At 36.3% G+C, this 20,115-nt stretch overlaps 1 non-coding gene across 1 annotated transcript; it reads left to right on the top strand.

The window, feature by feature from the left end:
• The first annotated feature begins 19,265 nt into the window (after positions 1–19,265).
• LOC132368345 (U6 spliceosomal RNA) lies at positions 19,266–19,370 on the top strand. Its single transcript, XR_009504077.1, has one exon. It is a non-coding gene; the product is annotated as a U6 spliceosomal RNA (small nuclear RNA).
• Positions 19,371–20,115: the final 745 nt, after the last annotated feature.

Genomic DNA, 20,115 nt, shown 5'->3' on the forward strand with positions numbered 1-20,115 from the left:
TCTACCCATAGATGCACAAATAGGAACAGGAGAGTTTCTGAACAAGAAAGCCTATAGATACTTATGCCAATATTACAGTGGGTTTTGGCAGCTGTTTTCACAGAAAGTTTAACTCTGTTATTCCTTTTCTTTCTTCTCTTCTTGTTTTCTTCTATCTCCCGAGAAAGTGTCTTCAAATGCTCCCTCCTCCTGGAATCTTTCTATGTCCACTTTGCTCAGCTATGATTGATACCTCTTCTAACCTCTACAATGAAATGTCTGATTTTAGACTTGGCACATAGAACTCACTGGATTTAGAAGAAAAAGTGAGTTTTGTATGAATACATGTTGCTCCAAGCTCCTTGAGATCAGAGAGTAGCTTCTACCATTGAATTTTTTTCTCCTACTAAGGTGTGATACAAAATATATTTTCTGATGAAATGAGTTGGGGTTTAAAAAATACACTTAGTGAAAGAAAGCTAAAGAAACATTGGTATCCAACATCCAGTATCCACTGGCAATACCAATATCCAGTGGTATCTACACCAATCCTAACTAATCACGGGAGCTCGGTCCAATGCCTCGCCCCAAGAGATGATGGAATCTGGAAATTAGATTGTTACCATAAATTCAAGGTCTCATGAACCTACCCTTCAGAGAAGTGCAGTCTTCCCCTTAATTCTGAAGTAAATAGTTGACTCTTTCTAACTTCTGATTTGTGATATAGTTTTATGCAGAACATAGGGCAAGTACCAACCTTAAGTTAAACTGCCCACCGGGTTTCCCACCAGTCATTCTGGTACTTACCAATTTCTTGTACTTGTGAGATGAACCTTGTCTCCCTTCTTTCACTTTTCTTATTAACAATAGGTTAGATTGCTATTTCAACCCAAAGGATCATAAACCTTACCAAAATGGAACCAGACAACTCCTGTTGATATGCTCTAAACATCATATTGGATTTCTCAGATAACAAAACCAACACTTGGAAGTTTTCCCTGCTATCAGCACTCAGACTCTACCCTCTTATTTCCATCTTAGTGATGTAACAACATTTGTCTTTCATGGGGAATCTCTCATTTGTGAGCCCATACTAGTTATAATGATCAAAAGATGCTTAATATCAATATTGTGGCTCTTGTCACAATAGTGATGAATAATAGAGGTGTTTAAATTTCTCTTCTAAGTTTAGTATGAGAATCTGGGTCATATGGAAAATCTGGAGGGGCAATAAAAATAAGATATAATCTGTAGGTTCAATAGTTATGTTTCCAACCCAAACTTAGGTCTACCAGCTTGACACACAGCAAAGTCAATCTACTGATACCAGGTTGTGGTGAAGAAAAGTACAATGTTTATTGCAGGGTAACAAACAAGGAGAACAGGCAGCTCATGCTCAAAAGTCCTGAACTCCCCGGTGGCTTTTAAGGATGGGTTTTTAAAGACAAAGTGAGGGAGAAGGTTGTGAAGAATGTGATCAGCTAATGCACAATTTTCTGATTAGTGGGTGGTGAGGTAACCAGGTGAGGTCACAGGGGTTAGCATTATCGATCTTCAGGCTCCAGCTGGTCTGGGAGATATGTGCTCATGGTCATTATTCTCCATCTGGTTGGGGTCTGGTTTCCACAAAACAACTGAGGAATGTGCATTAGACTTTGTCTTTACCTTTGACACAGAACTAGGAGCCTGTTGGGCTGATTTATTTCTTAAGCTATAGTTATATCCCTTCCTGACTGTCCTATCTTTGTTTCTGCATTCCTTTGCTTTCTCTAATCAGGAACTCTGGGGCTTGTTTCTTTCTCTATTCATGGATGGCCTAGGGGACCACAGTTTATTGTCACAGTCTTTTTCCTAATCATCATTAAACAGGGGGCTCTGGGGTTCTGTCACCAAGAACAGAGGTCTCTACAAAGGTCTGCTCAGTTTCAGTTATTTGGAACAACCAGATGTTATTCAAAAAGATAAAATTGTTTTATTAAATGACAGGTCTGAGAAAACACCAACTGTATATAAAATAATAAAAAATTATTTATAAAAGCAAATGTTTTGCAAATTATTTTAAGAAAATTTGCTATTTCATAAGCTATATAGAAAAACATCATCATCATGGTGGGGACTCTTGTTACACTATTCTTGGTGCCTTCAAAATCCAAAGGACAATTCATCAAATACCTTGATCTTCTTATTTCTAATCTTTTTCTCTATACCACCGTAACCATTCATTCCCTTAGAAATATCACAAAAACTTATCATTACCATTATCTAAGTCACCTCAAAAATATCAATTTTAGGTGTTCAATTTTTTGAGCTCCACCACCTATATTTCCAGTTCACTCTTTATAATATCCCTATTTCAACAATTTTCAAAAACAGAGTTCCAATCCATTGAGGCTTCCAATTTTTAACTGTTCATCTCTGCCATCATAACCTCAATTTCTTTAAGCACAGAAGATTCCATTTTCTGTTTTGCTAATTATTCCTCTTAACACAACCTCAAATCCCATGATCCTCCCAGCCTCTATTAAACCTTCTTGCATAATTTCAACTTTAATTAAATCCAATTTCTCTTCTAGTCTAGTTTATACTCAAGTAAGTGAATATGGAAGGAGAAAAACACACAACTGTGCTTACCAAATTCGCAATCTATTTATGACCAAACCTTAAGAAAGCTTGGTGCTGCCCAGCAAAAATACTATATTTCCTTAAACATTATTCTCTCCTACTCCCTGATATAACTATTTTATCCTTTCTCCACTTTGCTCAACTCTCCAATACCTGCTCCTTTCTCACTCTGTGCTTTGTGCTCTCCTTATTTATTTCACTGAGAAATTAGTAGCAGTCAAAGAAGAACAATTTCTCATCTCCACCAGACCTAACATTTCATCTCCATTCATACATCTATGTATTTTCTTTCTTCTAGAGACAACAGATAAATTGTCTCTACTCCTGAGACCAACTCCATCACCAATGTGAATGATTCTATCCTCTTGCTTTCTCAAGGACCTTGCTCTTGCGTTGTCTCCACAGTCTCCTGCATTATACAATTTTCAGTCTCCTCTGAAGACTTCAACTTCACTGCCATAGAATCTGCAGTGTATCTTCTATCTTTAAGAAAACATTTCTTTGACTTCCATATCTCCTTCCAGCCATCGCTCTTTTATTCCATTCCCATTTATAATAAAAATTCTCAAAGGCTTTGTCTGTTTTCCTATCTTCACATTATCTGTTCTCATTTTCCCCTTGAATTCACTCCAGTAAGTGGTTTGTCTCACCGCTTTATGGAAGTCACTCTTATGATGATGACCAGTGACTCCTGGGTTGTCACACACATTGGCCAATAAATAGGCTTCCCTTACATAAGATATATGTGCAATGAAAGCATGAAAAAAGTTGATTACACCTTTCTTCCAGACATGTTTTTTACTCTTGCCTTCTGAAGTAGCACAGTTTTCTGGTTTTCCCCTTCTCTCATGCTGCACACTCAACATCTTGCATCTGCTATCTGATTGTCGGATGGTGCCAGGGATCAGCTCGTTGTCTTCTCTTTGCTGTTGGCATACAGTCCTTGGGTGATTTGATTTAGTTTCATGTCTTTACAAACCAACAATGCCCTAATGACTACCAAATTTTACCACCAGGCTGACCTCTCCTCTGAGCCTTGGCTCATTTTACCAAGTGACTACTCAACAGTTCCATGTAGGTATTTTCTTGGTTTTATCCACACAGCCCCTCTCCTTCACAAATCCCCTTTCCCTACATCTTGGTTAATGGCATCATTTTCACTTGGTTGTCCAGTCTTATACATCCCCAATGCAAAAGCAAGTCTTATTGGCTCCATTTTCAAAATGAATCTCAAATACAACTACTTATTCACCAACTTCACTGTTCTCAACCTACTCAAACCACATTTTCTCTCACTTGGGCTATGAAAATAGCCTCCAAAACAGACTCCTTTCACATCTTACCGCACTCTATATTCTGGAAAAAGTGACATTTTAGAAATGCAAATAAGAAAATTCACTTCCTCCCTTCAAAATCTGGCAGTTTTTTTCCATTACAATGAAGAAAATTATTCAGCATTCTTACCAGGAGCCACTCAACCCTAAGTAATTTACCTCTGCTTATCTGTTTTGCCTCATCTCCTATCCCTCTTCTCACCACTTATTCTGTACCACCTGCACTGGTCTTTTTGATACTCCTCAAGTGTCTAAGAATTATTCCGCTTCAGTACCTTTGCAATTGCTGTATTTTCCTTCAGATCTTCCTTTAGCTTCTTCACTCATTTCTGTCAGGTCTTTTGCTCAAATTTGACCCCTTTAAAAAAATCTCATTCTCATTATCCTCTAATCATCATGATTCATTTTTGTCGTATCATGTATGTCACATTAAAATGTTATAACATCTATTTGTCACTTGTTTATTTGGGTGTTTATTCTCCCACCAGAACATGAGTCTCATGAGAGCAGGTACTATGCTTTTCCTTGTTACCTGCCTTATTCCTGCCCCAGGCTGGATATAGAAATGAAACAAAACACTTTTCCCAGGGATTCTTGGATTCTTCTTCCATCTCTCTGAGGCTTCTATTAATGCTTTGGCTATTTTACCACCCCTACTTTCAATGATATCTAGAGTCTGATTGTGTATGTAGTCCCTTCTTAAGGACCCAGTTACCATACTCACTCTCATAACCCTCCAAATATCCCCCATACAACTTCTATCCATGGCAAAAGGATTCCTATTTCTTCTTCTTCTGCGGTGGGACTGTCTCTCATACCATGTTCTCCATTCTTGTCTTGTAATAAAATTTTGGTTCTGGATTTCAAGCAAGCTTTCTTTCAAGTCCATATTTCTCTTTGTGACTATCCTTCTCCAGACAAACCAGAAAGCAGTAGGAGTGAGGTCAACTGCAAAATTAAAAGACCATTATGATCAGCATTTTCATTTTGTTATATTTCTACAATGTACTTCATATCCAGTTACGAATTTGCAGTCGTAGAGATCAGTGGAGTAGAAGACATCAAGCACATTTCTTCACTCCAAAAAGAACCAAAGCACATCTTGTGCCCATTTATAATCTCAATGGTCATACAATACAAAAAGATGTATATATATATGAATAATAATAACATGAATAAATGTAAATTACATAAGAAAAATTAAAGTGTCATAAAATTGAGAGACTGGAGCCTCTTGGAAGATATTGAGAAAGAAGTATCATTTAAGCTGAACCTCATAGGGAAGAATTAGTTTAAGATGTGATAAGGTAAGGAGAGGAAATCAAAGTATTAAAGTCTGAATCTAACATCAATGAATGAATAAATGAATATATAGGTAAAATCACTTATTTATTCTTTTAACAAATAAACATGTTAGGATAGCCAGGTAAAATAAAAGATACCCAGTTAAATTTAAATTTAAAAAAAAAGTGCATTTTTTTAGTATAAGTATGTACCATATATTGCATGGAATATATTTATACTTTTAAAAGTTTGTTTAACATTTGAAATTCAACTTTAACTGAGCATCCTATATTTTCATTTGTTACATTTCACAACCCTAATTTTATTGAGTATTTGTCCTACATATATTCTAGGCAATGTCAATATGAATTTGAATCAAAGATAAACACTTGCCCTTGATTTGCTTGCTGTTTATTAGAAGGTATATATGTAACCCTTTGAAGGTTGAATATGCCAAGGGGAATGAGAACAGAGAAAGAGAAAACTCGTTACATGTAAATCATTGAAATATAACACAATTTTTGTAAGCCTATTTGGTTTTTTTTTTTTTTTTAAATCTACCATAAGTCTAAAAGTAATGAAAGTGACTCCATTCTGCCTAATATCTAGAAAATAGCAGCATTGGTCTTAGATGACAAAAGCGAGGCTTAGAGAGATTGCCCGAGGATTGAATTTATTCCATGACACCACTCTGGCCTTTTTGATCTAGAAAAGCTCAAGAATCAAGACCCATTGTTGACATAACCCTCTATCCTTGAGGTCCTGGGGTGTTCTCTGGCACCCCCTGTCCCTCTCAGCTCACCGGGGACTGCAACCTGGAAATATCTGTGAACTCTTCCCCTACACTTCCCCTCTCCAGTACCCCTTCCCTGTGGGAGGTCAGGGCATCTCTGTGATTGGCACTGGCTGCTCACACACAGACCTAGGATGACATCACTAGCGTAGCGTCTCCACTGAGTAAGATGGTCTCTTATCTTGTTTGCCTTTGGGTACAGTTGAGAAAGACTTCAGGTGTCTTCCCTAGGGGAGGCCCCCAAATGAGTTTGTAGGCCAGAATCACATCTGCAGCTCCAGCTAGGAGAAAGAAGTGAGACTCCCTGACTGTTCTTCATAAAGGACCATCTCTTTGTAAAGTGTCAGCATCAAGGCTGTAGCGTCTGTCTCCTGGAGACAGCCTACATCCCCATCATGTGCCTCAGGCTGTTTGCAGGGACAAGCCATGGTTAGGATGAGGTGGCACTAGGACTAGACCACAAGATGTCTCTTACCCCCTTTCCAGAACATTCTGAAAGTTAATCTACTTGCTATGGACTGAATTATATCTCCCCAAAATTCATGTGTGGAATCCCTAATTCCCAAAGTGTTGGTATTTGGAGATAGAGCCTTTGGGAAGTAATTAGGGTTAGATGAAGTCATGAAAGTGGAGGCCCTGTGAAAAGGGATTAGTGCCCTTATAAGAAGAGGAGGAAACACCAGAGTCCTTTCTCTCTCCATTTGAGCACACATCGAGAAGGTGGCTGTCTGCAAGCCAGGAAGCAAGCTCTCACCAGAACGCATCCATGCTGGCACTTTGATCTTGGACTTCCAGCCTCAAGAATGTGAGAAGATAACTTTCTGTTATTCAAGCTGCCTGGTCTGTGGTATCCTGTTATGGCAGCCAGAGCTGAGTGAGACACTACTGTAAAGGTCTGATCTAAAGTCCAATCACAATAGTGGGGAAGGTGAGGGGGCAAGATCAGAATATGGCTGTGATTTAGGAATCCAGAAGCCTGTTCAATTGCACTGTCCCTGTGTTGGAAGAGACTGTCAGGATAAGGGGTGCAAAGAACAGGAGGGTCAAAAAAACAAGCACTCAACAAAAGTAACTCTAAACACTTCCCCATTTATCTGGTCTACCTATTGCCATAGTGAGTGCAGGGTCTCAAAGTAGTATAACTGAGAGAAATCTCTAAGTTGACCTGCTGATATTTGTATTTTCCACGTGGCATCTGTGGATGTGACCATCTGGTCTATTTGACAACTGCAGTCCTCACTAGAAGGAAATGAGATATTTCTGGTTTTGACACATCAGCCTCTGAGAACCCCCTTAATGTGAGTCTGCCCTGGGAAATGGAACTACTCTGAGTGCTGACGATCCAGGTGTCAAGCCTCCAAGACTGAGGATGGTGCTTGGACTGTGGCTCTTCCCTCAAGGTGAATGGTGATTCAGGATCCTCTGACCTTCCCCTGATGGCTCCCTGTCTATTTCATTATCTTTCTTCTTCAAATGGCAACAGGCCCTTTAATAAATCTAGAGCCTCTCTTTATCTCAAAAAATTTAACTGAGCAAAATTTAAAACTCTATTTCCCTATCTTTTTTTGACTGGCCACTTTTTTAAGGACACTTTATAAATTTGACCTTTGTCCCCAATAGTTTTTCTCCCTCACCACCTTTGTTCATTATTGCACCAACTGTCAAGCAAGCTGACAGAGTGGTTGATCTAGAAGCATCACGATAAAAATCAAGAAAGGAAATCCAAAAAATTTCAAGTATGTTTTAGGAAACAAATAGAATAATTTTCTTGCAGAATAATATCTTGCAAATTATCAGCAGATTAGAATCAGAAAATGCTAGGACTGGAGCTGAGTTTAGAAATCATCTAATCTATCTCTTTCACGTCACGACTGGGGAAATTGACAAAACAATTGGAGAGGGAGAGGGAGAAGAGAGGGAGAGTAAGAAAGAGAGTGATTACATTGGAGCCTGCAGTTGAAGTTGTATGTTTCCATGTCACAGTTTGTTTAAAATTCTAAAGCATTACATGCAAACAGACAACTACACAAAACATGAATGAGCACCTCAGTGAATTATCACCAAGTGAATATGCATGTGAAACCAAAACCTCAGGTGGAGAAATTAAGCACTGGGAAGCACTCCCTCTTGCCCCATCTCCATCACTACTCAATCTTTCTGAAGGTGACCAGCCTCTCTTTTATGATATTAACGTCCACATTTTAAAATGAATAGTCTTCTTACCATCCATGCATCCCTAAATATTGTATTTTAGTTTTGCCTTTTTATACACTTTGTAATGGTAACATGAAATATGTATATTTTTGTCTGTCTTTGCTTACTCAGTATTTGTATTCATCTGTGTTGTGGCGTTAGCTGTGGTTTGTTGGTTTTCGCTGCCGAATAGAATTCCATGGTATGAACATTCCACATTTTATGGTCTAACTTTTCTCTTGATGGACAATTAAGTTTTTTTTGAGGTTTTGCTTATTATGAATAACACTGGTATGATTTTGTTTTGTTATGACTTTTGATGCACATGCTAAATCATAATGTGTTATTCAGGATTTTACTGCCAAACAGATTTTACTGTGAAACAGACCAATGTCTAATGAGAGCAAATGTCACTTCCTAGTCTGGTCATTATAGAAATCAAAATAAAGAGACCTTTAAAAGATATAAGAAGGTGATATAAATATTTGGGAACCTGGAAAAAAATTAAAGTTGTGTGGAGTAGCAGGAAATAAGATGAAAAATCTGAATTTAAAAATTTAACTAAAAGACTGGAAAGAAAACAAGCTATTTCTTCCCAGTGCATTTAAATATAAGCCTTGGTGCCAGGTTGCCCTTTATAGACAATGGCAATGATTCATAAATTATTATGCTTGCTGAAATACGGTCATATTAGCTACTTGCACAAAGTAGCCTGTGTGGGCTACTCTTTATAACTAATCAATCTTGAATCACCCATTAAGTTTATTTATTATGAAGTTTCAGGACATGGTCATATGTCTAAGGAAAAAGAAATGTTTGGATATGTCCTGAGACAAGCATTTTAGAACTAAAGTCTCAAATCAGTATGAAATATAGTTTTCATCTGTCCCTTGCTTGAAATACTATTTAAATAAGCAATTATCTAGGTGAGAAAAGAGCCATGTGGATTTGGCAGGTCCAGAAATTTGAACGTTCTTAGAAGCTTTGAATCCAGAGGATTAAACTGGATGCAAGCTGAAATTGTGGCAGAAAATAAAACTACCCAAGAGTGGCTCTTAAACCACTGGCAAGTAAATGGTTAAAAATCCCTAGCATTCTGGATTCAGTGAACAAATTGCTTCCATGGCTTCTGGAAAAATTGAGAACAAGTGTCAGTCTGCAAAATTAAAAGAAAATAATCCAGTCCCCCTCAATGTGTACGAAACACATATTCCTCTTCTAAAGGAATGAACCATTATAGAGAAAAACCTACACACAAGTTGCTGCATTGTAGCACAGAAACTGATGGTGTGCCAACCTAGAATAGTGGAAAGGCTCTGGGATTTAGAGGCAATATTCACCTGTGTTCAGATACCCTGTGACCTTGGGCAAGTTACTTAATCTTCACGATTTCCGGTTTTCCTCTTTGTTCAATGGATTAAAATGCCTTCCTGGCATGGTAGTTGTGAGCTGTAGGAGTGTTAATGGAGTATTATTACATTCCCAGGCCCCTTGCAGGAACTCAATCACTAGCATTTTCTTTGCATTCATTCAGCAAGTAATTATTGAGCACCCAGTGTTTGCCAAGGACAGTTCTTCGCTCAGAGAATAATGTAAACCAAAAAAACAATCTTCCTTCAAGGAACTGACAGTATAGTGTTTGTGAGGGGAAAGGAAAAAGCAAGCAGTCATGGACACCTGCCATTTGGATCTCCTGTCAGGAAATTACTGTCTGTTCAGCTGTTAGGGATGCAGTTATTTGCAGCATTTGATCTGAGGACACACCTCCCAGGCAGCCTCCAGCTGGGGATTCAGTATCGTTTGTGTCCTTGGGCCTGGCTATTTCTGTGTGATGTGGGGTTCTTTGCATCCAAGCTCACCATTTAGCTGTCTAAGATTTTCTCAGATCCACACTGCAGCCTGAAGCTTTTCCCACCCAGCCCTCCTTCCTTCTTCTTTCGCAAATGTCGGACCAGCATGATGGCCAGAAAGCTGTCCTGCCTACTCTTACTCCCCTACCTTTTATCTGTCATGGGCGTTCCCCCCTTATTCTTCTCCCTTTTTCTCAGGTCTGCTTTCTGGAAGATGCATCCAACACAGGTGGCGTGTTTGAAAGTGAATGGTGCAGGTAAACATCCCATTGGAACTATACAGAGGCAGTCCCTTGCACTGTTTGTGAGATGTTTTCTGTGCCCTGTGGAGGATTCCTGCCCTACCCGCACCTAAGCCATATTTTCCTCTATCATTTTGGGGAAGAGGCTGGTCAATCCTGACACTTAAAGTACACGAATAAGTATTCAATTTTAAAGAGACAGTTGTTCCAACCACATTACCTTATTCAAGTAAGTTTTGCAATCCAGAGAGTGAGGCTAATTCACAAATTCCAGTCCCCCGTTCTGCTACACAATAATGTCGGGTTGATGGATAAGAAGAAAATTATCACAGCTCTCTTGACATCTGCTGCATGGAGTGAAATGCAAACTCATAACTGCTGCAGGCTGTGTTGTCACGAAGTCTTTTCTTTTTATTTAGAAATTCCCATTGGTTATGAATGTGATTCTGCTTTCGTGGCAGCTGCAGTGGAATTCTGCAAGCAGCTCATGTCATCAGTTAATTCTTTGAAGGTTATTCCACTGACTGGTTGGCGGCCAACTGAAAAACCAAACTCAGGTAGGGCTGACTGGTGTGCAGAAGCTGAGCCTGTAGGTTATGCACAAGCTGATTAGCCACCAAAAATAATAGTGCAGTCCATTTTAACAAGAATCTAGTGGGTTAGCAACAATTCACTCTGAAATGTTCTCAACTTATTTAAATCTCATTGAAGTGAAGCCCATTTTGTTCTGGCTTTTGTTTTCTCTTTTTTGTCACAGAATCTATATAACAGCATTTCTCTTTAGATTTATGACATACACCACTCCCCTTGTGACTCTAGGGATTCATTATTGACTAGTACTGCTTGTCCTCATTCTTGCACTTGCTTTTCCAGTGTGAATGTGCTTCTCATGCCATCCCCCTTAATAGTTCAAAGGGTACAAATTGAGGCCTATGATGAGATTCTACAGATTCCTTCACTCGTGCAAGATGTATTGAGAAGAAAAGTCTGCATTCGAATCTGTGCTGGGATTACAAAAATGGCGTGAATTGCCTCCAGAGAGCATAAGATTACCTTCCTAGAATGGGAGGTATTTATATAAAGTAATAATACAAATAATGTAATTTTTTACTGTAATAGTACACAAATAAAGAATTATATCAGCACCAAGGACAAAGTGACTTTTGCTTGGAGGAATTTCAGAAGGCTCTCAGGAAGATCTAGGGGGATACAGACTGCCTGTCATCTCCACCAACCTCCTCCATGTCTCCTTCCCATAAACATATTCAGCACCTGTCCCAGTCTCACAACTTATAGCTGCCATTAAGATAGATAGAAATTCTGGAGCCGACCCAACTTGAATCAGGTCAGAATGTCCCAGGTGGTCAAGCAAGGTATTGTAAGGTGTGAGAGCAGCATGTGAAATGATACAAAGAAGCAAAAGGGAAATTATAAATCATTACATTTTCATTAAGATTTGAACAATATAATGTTGATACTGAAAATGTAGTCAAGGGGCAGATGGTGAAGTGCCTTTATTCTGTGCATTATACGCTGAGCAAAGGAGTCCTATCCTTTTTTTTTTTTAACATCTTTATTGGAGTATAGTTGCTTTACAATGGTATGTTAGTTTCTGCTTTATAACAAAGTGAATCAGTTATACATATACTTATATCCCCATATCTCTTCCCTCTTCTATCTCCCTCCCAAGAATCCTATCTTATGTGTACTATTTTGGAAAACTCACATCACATAGACCAAACTCTTTATTTCTGTTATAGGAACCACTGATGTTTATTGTCAAAAGGACCATTGATGTAAATTGATGACAATTTATCATTCACTAAAGTAAACAGCTACTTCCAGAGCATACTCTGAAAAGAAATTGAAAGTGTTTATTCTCTTCAGTCTCAATTTTGCAAAAGAACTTCCTTTGTTGGCTTGCCAAGGTATAAAATTCTATTAAGTAGAGTCAGTTCTTTATGGCTTTATTTTATTTCTATAAATGTTCCCTCAATGTTTTTAGCAGGGTTAACAGATCATGATTAGCTAATGACTTAGTGGTTAAACTGATGACCACTGAAGAAAAATGAGTAAGCCCTGGGAATCAGGAAGTACCATGGAAGAACAAAATGGAGACATTTGGGATCACTTTCCAATCTGGACAACAGCCAGATTCAATTCCTTTCATTCATCCTGGGAATTATACCTTTGCACTGAAAATGTCTTGTAATTTTGTTATTTAATAGAAATTTATGCTATTATCCTTAAGCCACAATGGAGTGAAATTTCAGTAAACACAGTGATATAAACTATAATACAAGTCCTATCCTTGACAAAGGGAAAATGAAAACATGCTTCAAAATTAATGCCTTCTCTGTAACCTCTCATGTTTTAGTCATTCATTTTACAAAAGATGGAAGGCTGCCAGATTCAGAAACAACATGTATTAGTCTGGGTACCATTGCAGAAAACAGAGTCTGTAGCTAGTTTCAATAAGAAAATATTTACTTCAGGAAAGCAAATAGTTTAAATATTTGTTGGGTGAGCTGGAAGGACAGATTTTAGATGAGAAGTTCTCAACCCTGTCTCTGCATGGGAATCACCTGAGGAGATTTTGAAAATATCCATGTCCTGAATTCACTCTTTGAGATGATAATGACTGTCTGGGCTGCAGGCAGCGGTAATTTTACAACCCATTTATGTGATTGTTATGTGTAGCCAAATTGAGACTGCTCCAAGTTGAGTACTCAGGGTTCCAAGAACCATACTACAGAATCAAGTCACCAAGGGAACTGCTGTTGCTCTACAACCAGGAAGCTGCTGGTTCTGTAATCTAACTGCTATCATCATGATCAGTGCCATGCAGTTCTAAACCTCTGATATTACAGCTGGTGCCAGCATGGTCTGCACCAGCAGAACAGATTTATTGTGCCTTGACACCTCAAAAGTAAATGATGTTAGAACTCAATTATTTTAAAAACAGAACCCCCCCCACACCCCCTCCCCCACACACACACCAGATGCCTCCATGACCAAACTTAGAGCAGAAAGATCAAAATGTGCAGAAAAGTGGCTTCACTTTCCCCTCTCAGACCTGGAAGGAATGCATTTTATTGGCTAAACCGAAATTGCATGCAGTATTCTAGCTGCAAGAAAGCCTGGGATATGGCAATTTTTGCTCTCCATTCTTTGCAGTACCAGAAGAAACAATAGAAAAAAAGAGTGAAATAGAGGTCAAGGACCAATCTACTTTATCCCAACATAACATATACAGAGAATTAATACTTATATTAGATATTTTATTTTAAAAATTGTTATTATTTAACATTTATTTATAAGAATCATCAACATTAAGTTTATAATTTGGCAATAGGTTTATCTTAGTACATTAAGAAGTAGAATTGTTTAAAATCATCATCTGCTTTCCACTCCAACATGAGCTTGGAACTTGTCACTATCATCCTCACAACAAGAAAAAATGTTCAACAAAAAAATACCAGCAAGTCTTCTTAGATCAACTGGAAAAGAGAGGGCAAACAGATATGTGAAAACGTAGAGATAAGTGAATACAGAGAACCATAGCTTAACAGGAGCAGAAGCTGCCACTGGGGATAGAAACTGATAGGGACAATTAAATGGTAATTAAAAAATTATGGGAGGCTAAATTGAACTAAGTGAACTAAATTGGAAGTTAAAAATTTCTGGGAACCCAGTCATATGTGGTCCCACACTTTCATGAGTTTGACCAAATCTCATGGTAAGGACAGTAGAAAAACTCCCTTGTGCTCCAGGAAGGGGAAGTGGAAAAATGGCCATTTAAAAATATGGCCAGAGAACTTTGTTCTCCATGGTAGGAACTTGTCCTTAGTAGAAAATTCTTTGGTGGAAACTTACTTGGCCTCACAGAAGGACAATTGTCTGTCTCAAGGCCTTTCCTGGCTTCCTATGGCATAACAAGGACAAACAAGCATCTAGGAAACTCTTCTGAAGGTCACAGCCCAGAGACTTGAGCCCATTAAAAAATAGATTTCACCATAAGATTATAGAATGCTTTTTCTCCTCCCTGATATCTTAACACCACATCAACAGAACTCCAATATCATAACAGTGGATTACAACTGAGAGAGCTTCAGGACATGGACTCTACTTAAGATGGAAACTCAAAGACAATAGGGGAGATAACACCAATAATACTAGAGGAAATAAAAGCCTTTCATACTTACAACTACAGTCAACATTAAACACAGCCTAGCTCCTTCCTAGATAAACATAAAACCTTACATTAAAGGCTGTTTGCCTCAGCCTTTATTACTGGATACATCATTTACAGCTTTCAACAAAAATTTACAAGGCATGAGAAAAGGCAGGGAAAAAAGTGTGTGAAGATCAAAATTAAACTCAAATATGACAGAGATTTTGGAATTATAAGATCAGAATATAAAATAACTATTATTAATAGGCTAAGTTTCTAATGGAAAATGTAGGCAACAATAAAGAACAGATGGGTAATGTATACAGAGATGTGCATTAAGAAGAAATCAAAAAGAAATTTGAGAAATCAAAAATACTGTAAAAGAAATGGAGAATGCCTTTGACAGACTTATTAATAGACTCAGAAAGACCATGGAAAGAATCAGTGAACTTGAAGATATGTCAAAAATAAACATCCCAAATTGAAATGCAATGAGAAAAAAAATAAGAGAATATCCAAGAATTGTGGGAAAATTACACAATGTAACATACATTAATGGCAACCCAATGGGACACCAGAAGGAGAAGAGAGAAAGAAAGAAAGAAAGAAAGAAAGAAAGAAAGAAAGAAAGAAAGAAGGAAAGAAAGAATGAAGCAGAAAATTTGAAGCAATAATGGCTGAAAATTTTCCAAAATCAATGACAGAAACCAAAACAGAGATCCAGGATGTTGAGAGAACACCAAGTAGGATGCATACCAAAAAATCTAAATCTAAGCATATTCAAATTGCAAAAAACCTAACACAAAGGAACAATCTTGAAAGAAGCCAGAGGGAGAAATAAGAATCTTACCTATAAAGGAACAAGGGTAGGAATTACCCCAGCCTTCTCTTTAGAAACCATGCAAGCAAGAAGACTAGACAGAAATCATAAAAGTTTTGATAGGAAAATAGCTACCAAGAATTCTGTATCTGGCAAATTATTTTTCAAGAGTGAAGGAGAAACTATGGAGCATCCTGTCTAATATTATTCAGCACATTAAAAAAATGAACTTGCAAACCATGAAAAGACATGGAGGAACCTAAAATAAATATTACTAAGTGAAAGAAGTCTATCTGAAAATGCTGTATGATCCCAACTACATTACATTCGGGAAAAAAGCAGAACTGTAGAGACAACAAAAAGACCAGTGGTTGCTAGAGTGGGGGTGTGGGGTAAATTGGCAGAGCACAGAGGATATTTTGGGCAGGAAGTATATGGGAAATCTCTGTACCTTCCTCTTAATTTTGTTGTAAAACTGCTCTTTAAAACTGGTCTTTAAGAAAAGTAAAGAAGTAAAGACCATCTAAGACAAACAAAAACTGAAGGAATATGTCATCTGTAGATGTGTCTTGTAAGAAATGTTAAAAGAAGTTTTTTGGAGAGAAGAAAAATTGCATACATCAGAACTCAGGTCTACATAAAGAAAGAAAGAGTGTTAGAAAGGTATAAATGAAGATAAAATAAAATATTTTTTATTCTTACCTGATCTATTAGATGATGTTTGTTCGATATAACAATAGGAGCAGTGCATTGGGTGATTAGAGATTATGCATAAGTGAAATGAATGCCACAATGTTATGAGAGGTGTGTGTGTTGGCGGCGGGGGGGGGGAATTGAGGATACTCTGTTAGAAGGGACCCGCAACATTCATGAAGTGGGTGTTTGAGTGTATTATTTAAAAGTGTATTTAGATTAGTTGTAAATATATACTGCAAACTCTAAGATGAATACTCAAAAATAGAAATAAGTATAATTTACATGCTAAGAGAGAAGAGAAAATGGAATCAAAGCCAAGGTGGTGAGAAAAAACTGGAAGTTAAAAAACAAGGAAGGCAGGAAGGAAAGAAGGAAGAAAGGAGGAATGAAGGAAGGAAGGAAGGGAGGAAGAGAGTGAAAAAGGAAGATAAAAGAGGCAAGAACAATGAAGAGAAAGCAGTCATAAATATGGTATATACAAACCCACTGTATCAACAATTACTTTAGTGTGAATGATCTAAATACACCAATTAAAACACAGAGTATCACAGAGTGGATAAAAAAGAAGATCCAAAAACATGACTGTATTTAAACTTGCCAGGGCCATCAGTCAACTGGATTTAATTGACATTTATAGAATAATTCATCCAATAATATCAGGATACACATTCTTCTCAAACTCAAATGAAATGTTTACCAATATAGATTACATTCTGAGCTACAGAATGCACCATAAAAGTTTTAAAAGTATAAAGATCACATGAAGTACTCTTGAAATCACAATGGCATGAAACTAAAAACGATAACAGAAAGGTAGCTGAAAATCCCCAAATATTTGGAGGTTAATCAATATACTTATAAATAATACATGGGTCAAAGTGTCAAGAGAAATTAAAAATATTTTGAATTAAGTGGAAATGAAAATATAACTTATCAAAATTCTGAATCAGAGAAAGCAGTGCTAAGATGGGAACATATTGCATACATAATATTAGAAAATAAGAAAGACATAAAATCAACAAGCTAAGCTTTCATCTTAGGAAACTGGAAAGAGAACAATATAAATCTAAAGCAAGCAGAAGAAAAGATAGAATAAAAATGAGAATAAAAATTACAAAATTGAGGCAGGAAAACAATAGGGAAAATTAATGAACTCAAAGCTGGTTCTTAGAAAATACAAATAAAATTGATAAACCTCTAGTTAGGCAAACAAGATGAAAGAGAGAAGACCCAAATTACTGATATTAGAAATGAAAGAAAAGGACCATCCCTACTGCTCCCACGAACATTAAAATGTTAATAAGGGAATATTATGAACAACTCAATGCCCATACATTTGATAACTTAGATGAACTGAAACTTGAAAGACACAATCTACCTAAACTCACAAAAGGAGAAATAGATCATCAGAATAAGCCTATAACTACTGAAGAAAATGAATGAATAATTAATAACATTACAGAAAAAAAAGTATCAGGTCCAGATGGTTTTGCAGGAATTCTACCAAACATTTAAGGAGAAATGATACTAATTATCTACAATATCTCTGAGAAAATAGAAGTAGAGGAAAACTTCCTAACACACTCAGAGGACAACATTACCTTAATACAAAACCAGATAGACATTTCAAGAAAGGAGAATCATAAACCAATATCTTTCATGAATATAAATGCAAAATTTATAACAATGAAAATATCAAATTGAATCCAACAATGTATAAAAAGGATTATACATTATAACCAAGTGGGATTTAACCCAAGTATGCAAAGTTGATTCAACATTTGAATATCAATTAATGTAATCTATCATCCTAGGCTAAAGAAGAAAAATCATATGGTGATAGCAATAGGTGCAGAAAAAGCATTTGGCAAAAATCCAACACTGATTATTGATAAAGATGCTCAGTAAACTAGTAATATAGGGGATATTCCTCAAAATGATGAAGAAAATCTACAAAAAACCCTCCAGAAAACATCATATTTAATGGTGAAAAACTAGATGATTTCCTGCTTAGAACAGGTACACAATGCAAGGATGTTTCCTCTCACCACTCCTCTTCAACACCATATTGGAAGTAACTAGTTAATGCAATAAGACAAGTAAAGGAAACTTTTAAAAAATACAGATTTGGAAGGAAAAATAAAACAGTATTAGTTTTCAGATGACATGATTGTCTATGCAGAAAATCACTGACCAAAAACTGCTTTGGAAATAAGCTATTATAGTGAGGTTATAAGCTTATACATATTACAAAGTTAATGTATAAAATACAATTGTTTTCTATATACTAGCAATGAAAAATTGGAATTTGAAATTAAAAATACAGTATCATTTACATTTGCAACGAATAAGGAAATGTTTAGGTGTATATCTATTAAAATATGTGTAAGGTATATGTGAGAAAAACAGCAAAACACTGATGATGGAAATCAAGGAAGAGCTAAATAAATGGAGAGATATTCCACATTTATGGATAGAAAGACTCAATATTGTTATGATATTAGTTCTTGACAACTTTGTCTACAGATTATAAGAATTGCAAATAAAAATTATGGCAAGTTATTTTCCTGATACCAAAAAAATAAACCTCAAATTTATGTGGAAAAGGCAGAAGACACAATATCCAATACAATATTGAAGAAGAACAATGTCTGAGGACTAACACTACCAAACTTCAATACATACTATAAAGCTATGATTGTCAAAACATTGCAACATTGGTGAAATAATATAAACAAATACATAAATAGAATAAAAGAGAGACCAGAAATAGAACCACATAAATAGTCAATTGTTCTTTGACAAAGGTGCAAAGGCAATGCAATGGAGAAAGAATAGACTTTTCAACAAATGGTGCTAGAGAAGTGAACATTCACAGATAATCAAACAAAAAATAGAATCTAGTCACTGATCATATGCTTCTTACAAAATTAACTCAAAAGAGATCATAGACCTAAATATAAAATAGAAAACTATAGGTCTTTTAGAAGATAACATAGATAAAAATATAGGTGATCTTGTTTTTGGTATTGTATATAAAACTCATCATCAAGCATATAGTCCAGGAAAGAAAAAAATTGGTGTTAGACTTCATTAAAATTTAAAACATCTGCTCTGCAAAAGTCATTACTAGGAGAACAAAAAGACAAGCAAGAGACTGGGAAGAACTGCTTGCAAAACACATAACTGATAAAGGACTTATATTCAAAACATACACAGAACTTAGCAAGAAGAAAATAAACAACCCTATTAAAAATTGGGCAAAATATCTGAACAGAGTGTTTGCTTCAGCAACACATAAACTAAAATTGAAATGATACAGAAATAATTATCATAGCCCCTGCACAAGAATTTTTTATATTTGTGAAGCTTTCCATATTTTTAAGACATAATTTGGCTGAATGGATAAAACTTGTTTAAAAAGCATTATATAATGGTAAAATAATCAATTCACCAAGCAGATATAACAATTATAAACATATATGCACCAAACATCAAAGCTCTGAAATATATGAAGCAAACATCGACTTGAAGGAACAGATATACAGCTCTACTGTAATAGTAAAGGACTAAATACCTTACTTTCAATAATGTATAAAACAACTAGGGATGATATCAATAAGGAAATAAGGACATAAAAACATGACAGACCAATTGAATATAACAGACATGTACAGGACACTCCACTCAACAAAAGCAGAATACACATTTTTCTCAAGTGCAACTGGAACTTTCTTCATGATAGATCATATTTTAGGTCACAGAATAAGTCTAAATAAGTTTTAAAGTTCAAAATCATATGAAGAATCATTTCTGATCACAAAGTAATGAAAGTAGAAATCAGTAGCAGAAAGAAAATGAGTTAACCCCCAAATATATGGAAATTAAACAACATACACTTAAATAGACACTGGATCAAAGAAGAAATTACAGGTTTATTGGAAAATATCCTGAGACAAATGAAAATGAAACACAACATACCAAAACTTTTGGGGCATTGTGAAAGTAGTACTAAGAGGAAAATTTATAGCTATAAACATATTTTTTAAAAAGAAAAGCATCAAGTCAACAACCTAAATTTACACCTTAAGAAAGATGAAAAAATGAACAAATTTAACCAAATCCAGC

The sequence above is a fragment of the Balaenoptera ricei genome, chromosome 6 (genome assembly GCF_028023285.1).
Source record: "Balaenoptera ricei isolate mBalRic1 chromosome 6, mBalRic1.hap2, whole genome shotgun sequence".
NCBI classification, from domain to species: Eukaryota; Metazoa; Chordata; class Mammalia; order Artiodactyla; family Balaenopteridae; genus Balaenoptera; species Balaenoptera ricei.